Source organism: Dromiciops gliroides, chromosome 4, assembly GCF_019393635.1.
Source record: "Dromiciops gliroides isolate mDroGli1 chromosome 4, mDroGli1.pri, whole genome shotgun sequence".
NCBI classification, from domain to species: Eukaryota; Metazoa; Chordata; class Mammalia; order Microbiotheria; family Microbiotheriidae; genus Dromiciops; species Dromiciops gliroides.
Window position 1 is genome coordinate 143835781 of NC_057864.1, and position 6957 is coordinate 143842737.

The following is a 6957-nucleotide window of genomic DNA, read 5'->3' on the forward strand; positions in this document are numbered from 1 at the left end:
CAGCTAGTAAGTGTTAAGTGTCCGAGGCCAGATTTGAACTCAGGTACTCCTGAATCCAAGGCCGGTGCTCTATCCACTGCGCCATCTAGCTGCCCCTAACAAATATTTATTGAGTGCCTGTTATCTGTAAGTCATAAAATATGAGCTGAAAGGGACCTCAGGCTTTTTACTCCAGCTCATAACTGAAGAGAATTCCCTATACTATGTGCCTAACACGCAGTCATCTAGCCTTTGGTGTAAATTTCTCTAGTGAAAAGAAATCCAGTTTTTCCAAGGCAGCTCATTCCACTTTGGGACCTCTACTTGATATTTATTTACATAGAAGCTAAATTTGTCCCTTTGCAACATCTATCCATTGCTCTCAGTTCTTCCCCCTCGAACTATGCAGAACAAGGCTAAAGCATATGACAGTCTTCAGATATCTGAAGATGGCCATCATGCTGGCCCTAACCCTTGTTTTGTCCAGGCTGAATACTTCTTCCTCCCTCAGCCTATCTTCATATGGCATGATCTGGAAGCCTTTGACCGGCCTGGCCACCATTCTCCTCTAACTTATCAGTACCCTTCCTAAAATGTGATGTTCAAAGCTGAACAGAGTATTGCAGCTTTGCTCTGACCAGCGCATGGCTGTCACCTCCCTCATCCTTGAGGCTGCGCCTTGAGAATGGAGTAGAAGATGGATCACTTTTTTTTTTTTTTTTGCTACCACATCACACTGTTGACTGATACTGACTAGCCCATGAACAACCCAGATAAAATGATGTCTAGCCATGCATTTCTCTATCTTGTAAAGCTTTTTTGTTTAAATCCATTTACAAACTTTAGATTTATCCCAGTTTTCAATTTATTGAATTTGGCCCACATTCTGGTCTATCAGGATTTGGAATCTGACTGTGTCATCCAATATGTTAGCTTTATCTTCCAGCTTTGCCACACAGAAGACACAGAAGATAGAAGTGTAAATAATAAATTGTCTGTGCCCTTGAGGAGACTTCATTCTAGACTTTTGTTTCTCTTTAATTGGACAAGATAGTTCATAAAGACAAGGAGTGTTGAAAAGAAAAAGATGATTACAAGTTCAGTATGTAGAGAAGCAAAATGTAAGTAACTTCTTAATCCTGATAAAAGGTTAGGAGCTAGAAGTTGAAACTAATGAAGTTTTATATTATCTCTTGTAACCAAGGCCCCATGGGCACCAAAGCCAGTATATAGCAACATGTACAGCAAAGCTTCTTAAATTGTGGGTTGTGACCCTATATAAGGTCATGTAACTGGGGGGGGGCGGGATTACGAAAAATTTGGCAACAATAAAAGGTTACATCTACCTATTTTATATGCCTCTATATCTGAGATCATGAAAAAATTTCTCAGGAGAAAGGGGGATGCCAGTGGAAAAAGTTTAAGAAGCCCTGATGTACAGAACCTAACATATAGAATTGATCTACCATATTTTAGGAATAAATAGATGCTTTTCTACCCCCAGGTGACTTGGCCACACTTCTTGGACAGGCATAATATCTCTGTTTAACATTCCTTATCTTGTAATAACATCTACATTATCCATGAACAGGGAAAAAAGCCTCGAAATCCTTTGACCTTCACTAAAAACCATAACTAAAAGGTTGTTGGAAAGAGGAAGAGGGGAATCTGTCCCCTCCCCTAAAAAACCTCCAAATCTGCAACACTAATATACAAGGATAAAGGGAAGCAGGGCAGTTTAGGGTCACTAAGGAAGTCACAAAATGTCGAGATTGTGGAATTTCTCAGAGGTCATCTGATCCAACCCAGGCCTTGTTAAAAATCCTCTCCAGCCTCAGCCTGAAGACCTCGAGTGAAAGGGATCTATCTCATGACTCTGAGACAATCTATTCTTTTGTCAGTGTTGATTATTAGGAATTTTTTCCTGAAAATTGAGCCTAAACCTGCATTCTTCCAGATCACTCTTCCAATGCCGTATTTGAGCTATTATATTGTCCCGAGAGATACCAATGGCATAATGGATGGGAAAGCTGGCCTCAGAACCAGAAATATCTAGTTTTAGATCCCTCTCCTGACACATTGGCTGTGTGACCTTGGAGAAGTCACTTAAGGCCTCAGTGCCCTAGGCCAGTGGTATCCAACTCAGATAGAAACTGATTCCTTGTGTGCTGCATATTGACTTAGAAAACCACAAAATTACATTATCTTATGTTGGATTTTAATTTATTTTAAACATTTCCCAATGACATTTTAATCTGGTTCTTCTTGCACTCGAGAGTTTTCCAGGTTCCTTGCAACTTGCTCCCTGATACCAGCGAAATCAGAGGTCTAGTCCCCATCCCTGGTGTGGTCTCCTATATCGGAGACCATTTTATTTTGTCTTCAATCTAAACATCCCTGGTTTATTCAACCAAGATGGCGTGATTTCTAGTCCTCTCACACTCTCCTAGTGATCTTCCTCAGAATGCCCTCCAGTTTGTCAACATCCTTTTTAAAATGTTCTCTTCAACACAATACTTTTAACTGTGGAATGGTCAGGCAGAGTGGCATTTCTTTCCTCATTCTGGACACTACACATACCTTTCTTCATGCTGCCAAGGTTATTGTTAGACTTTGGGGATGTCAGTGTTACAAGTTTATTAACAAGCTTATTCCTACTGAAGTTCCTAGAGCTTTCTAACATGAACTATTGTGTAATCATACCTTCCCCACACAATATTTAATGCAATTAAAGGGTGTTTTTTAAAACACAAATAAAAGGCTTTACACTTATCTCTATTAAATTTCATCAGTTTAGGGAGGGTACTGTAATAAACTAAATTATACTCAGCACTACCCAGATATTTACTAAGGTGTAGCTTATCTAATTTTAAGCTCTACAATTAATAGAGCAGTTACATCTTCAATTAAAAGGTATCATTCAATACCCACTGTGTTGGGAATGCAACACCAACTTGGTTGTGTATTGTATTTTATTTAACAAATAATAAATGTGGGGACACAGGACCAGCAACTCAGCTGTTTGAGAGAAATTAAATAATAGAATGTGTCCTTAGAGGCCAAAATGAAGAGAAGATAATTTGACATTGAGACATAACCCTTCTCAAGGGCTGAGCTTGTTATTTTGTTCATGAACAAAGTTGATGAGAAATACGTTTGGAAAATACTGTTTTCTGATAAAGTTTGGTTCACTTCTTAATTCCAAAGCAAATTAGACTAGTCATCTTATTAAAGCATAAATATGAAAAAAATTAAATCTTTTTTTTTGTTCCAAGACCACTGTGATTTTGTTTAAATAAATTTGTAAAATCTCCAAATCTAATTTTAACATGATACAAAGCATTATACAAAAGGTTAGCCACTACTCTTGAGGTTTTTTTGGGCGGGGGGGGGGGGGGGGGTTGTTTTTTTGTTTTTTTTTTAGTGAGGCAATTGGGGTTAAGTGACTTGCCCAGGGTCACACAGCTAGTAAGTGTCAAGTGTCTGAAGCCGGATTTGAACTCAGGTCCTCCTGACTCCAGGGCCGGTGCTTTATCCACTGCGCCACCTAGCTGCCCCTACTCTTGAGTTTTTAATAAACTGTCTGACATAATTGTATTTCAATTTTAACATTACCCAAGCACTAATGATTTTATTATTATTATTATTTTTTGGTGAGGCAATTGAAGTTAAGTGACTTGCCTAGGGTCACACAGCTAGTAAGTGTTAAATGTCTGAGGCCGGATTTGAACTCAGGTCCTCCTGACTCCAGGGCTGGTGCTCTATCCATTCCACCACCTAGCTGCCCCTTTTTTTGTTTTTTGGGGAGTTTTTTGGTTTGTTTGTTTTTTAGCACTAATGATTAATACTGTTCTCTCTGTTGTCTCTTTTGACATTTTAGTACAAGTAAGCAAAAAAAATTATCCTCTATTTATCCATGCACCAGCTTCATCACAATTAAAATTAAGCCCTTTCTATGGATTCTGAAATAAGCATGTGGTCCTAGATGACCCACATGCCTAAATATATATAATATTTATCCTATATATAATATTTATCCTTCACTGTTGAGGATAATACTTAATTACTATCCATGCTTATATAAGATGTAGCTGAAAGAACAGATTCATGATTCATACTCCTTTCAGTTATAATTGGCAGAGGCAGTTGTTGATGACACTGCCTCTTTAATTTTCTTCTTAAAATTTTGTTGTCATATCCAGCTCTGACCCTGTGATCATCTTCTTTTTTTTTTTTAGTGAGGTAATTGGGGTTAAGTGACTTGCCCAGGGTCACACAGCTAGTAAGTGTTAAGTGTCTGAGGCCAGATTTGAACTCAGGTACTCCTGACTCCAGGGCTGGTGCTCTATCTATCCACTGTGCCACCTAGCTGCCCCCATGATCTTCTTAATATACTTTTCTTTCCTTTAAAAAAAAAAAACCCTACCTTGACCCTGATTACTGTATATCTGACTGGTCTCTCTGCCACAATTAGGTTGGGGTTTTTTGTTTGTTTTTTTTTACATTTTGCTGTGTTCTAGTTCACTTGTTACTTTCTGATCACCCTTGCCTGCACTACTTGCACTTCATTCCCCAACTCACTGGTAAAGGTAAGGGAGGAACCCACATTCCTGGCTCCTTCTTACCACTTCCAGGCTCTCATTCTACCACCATCACAAAATGATCTCTCCTTTTGTGTTCACTCATTCAAAATTCTAGTAGCTGTTGTCTACTGACCTCAAGGACACTGCTTTTTTCCTCATTGAATTATGTGCCTGGCCTTTCCTCCCCAACTTCTTCCCTAATAATAGGGGACTTCTATATACATATTGATACTCCTTCAAACACCCTCCCCAGTTCTTACCCATGTCCCTTGACCTACTCCACCCTACCTCAAGGTCATATCCTCGATCTTGCCATCACCTACAAATGTTCCACTTCCATGTTCGTAAACTGAACTTACTCTATCTAATCACATTCGTATGGTTATTCCACTTCTCCATCTGCCCTTCCACCCCAAACCATGTTCTTTGTCCTTACCATGACCTCTAGTTCTTTGACCCCTCAGTTCTTTTCCACCCTACCATCCTTGCACTGGTTACACTCCTCTCCCTTCCTCATCTCCATCCCTTGGTGAACTAGTTCAGTTCCTCACTGTCCTCCTCTCCAGTCCCTTGCTCATTTATCCCGCTCTGCCAACCCTGGATTACTCTCACTAGCCACTACATTCAGTCCTACTCACAAGCTACTGAATGAAACTAGAGAAAATCTCAAAACTCAGCTGACTAGGTCCACCACAATTCAATATTACAAAATCTCAACTGGGCCCTCGCTGCTACAAGGCAATCCTTTGACATCCCCCTGACTCACCACAGGGGCTTTTCATCTCTCCTATGGATCCCCTTCCTTTCACCCTCTCACTCAGCTGAGAATCTTACCTTATATTTCACTGAAAAAGATTGATGCCATTCCCTGAAGGTCCCCTTTTCTCCTCCTCATCTCACATCACTCTGATGCCTTCTTCCTCCTATGTCCTTTACCCCTGTCACAAAAGACAAGCAAGTGATCCCATTCCATCCTCTTCAGCAGACTGTCCTCTCCCCCGCTCTCACTTCGATATCTCCCAGTCTACTCACTGCTCCTTTACTGCCTCTAAACGTGCCCATGCCTCCTCCATCCCCCCAAAACCTGCACTTGATCTGCCCATCCCTGCTCAGTGCTGTCCCTTGATCCCTTCCTATTTTGGACAAGCTCCTTGAGGCCATCTACAACAGGTGCTTCCACTTCCTTTCCTCTTGCTTTCAATTCTCTCTCTTCAGTACCCCCTCGCCTCCGCCTCACATATTCTGGGATTCATTGATACTCCTTTCCTAGCTGTTCCTCCCACAAAACACTCCATCTCTTCATTCTGAGCATTTCTACTGGCTGTCCCCATGACTGTTATTCTCTCCTTCCTCATCTCCACCTCCAGACTTCCCTGGCTCCATTCAACATCCCAGTTAAAATCCCACCTTCTACAGGAAGTCTTTCCTGATCCCCCTAATGCTAGTGCCTTCCTTCTGCTGATTATTTCCAAATCTGTCAATTATATATCTTGTTTGTATGTCACCTTGCCCATTAGACTATTAACTCCTTGAAAACAAGCACTATCTCCAGCATATGGTAAACCCATAATAAAAACCTGTTGACTGGATGACTCTAATCATATCTCATATCTCTTTCATCCCCAAACCTGGGAAATATACATTCCGGAACAAATTCCAGGTTATATTCTTGGAAATCTCCATCCTAGATCATAGGGCACTACTGGTAGCCCTTTGTCAATATCCCATCCAAAGGTATCTCCTGCTGGAAATTTCTGCCTCTGTTTTGTTCTTAAAACCCTGAGACACTTAAACTCTGAAAAAAACCTTTCCTTGGAGAAAAGTTGTTACTGCCCTTTTGGTCCAATATTGAATTCCTATGGATCAGTTTTTATCTGTCACAAAAAATCTAGACAATCCCTAAAAGTATTTAAAAATGAAACTAAGGGTTGGTAAAGGTGTGTATAACACACGTCCTTTCACGAGACTGCTATAGCTTTTTGTAAATTCCACCAAAGGACATATTAACTTTACTTGAGGCTTTTTTTTTAGGACTACACAAGTTGAATATCAAGAAGACTCTTGTCATCACTCTCTAAATATGATTTCTCAAAAGCAAATAGGCTTTCCATAAATCCAGAAAAGTCTTAACAGTATTACATGCAATAAAATCACTCCACCAAGCAAAAAATCCTTTGTAGTTTTGAATCACCCTTCAACCATACCATAAGCTAAAAGTTTTTCTTGTCCTGAAAAAATATTAAAAGTCCAGAATTCTATTCTGAAATGTTCCTCTTAATTGGATCTGGTAATATAATAAAATTCTCCATTGTCCAGTAGGCATCTTTCATATATAGAAGTCAAATACAAGGCTTAACTGTATCCAATGTTCAGGATACCACCATCCTTTTAGTCA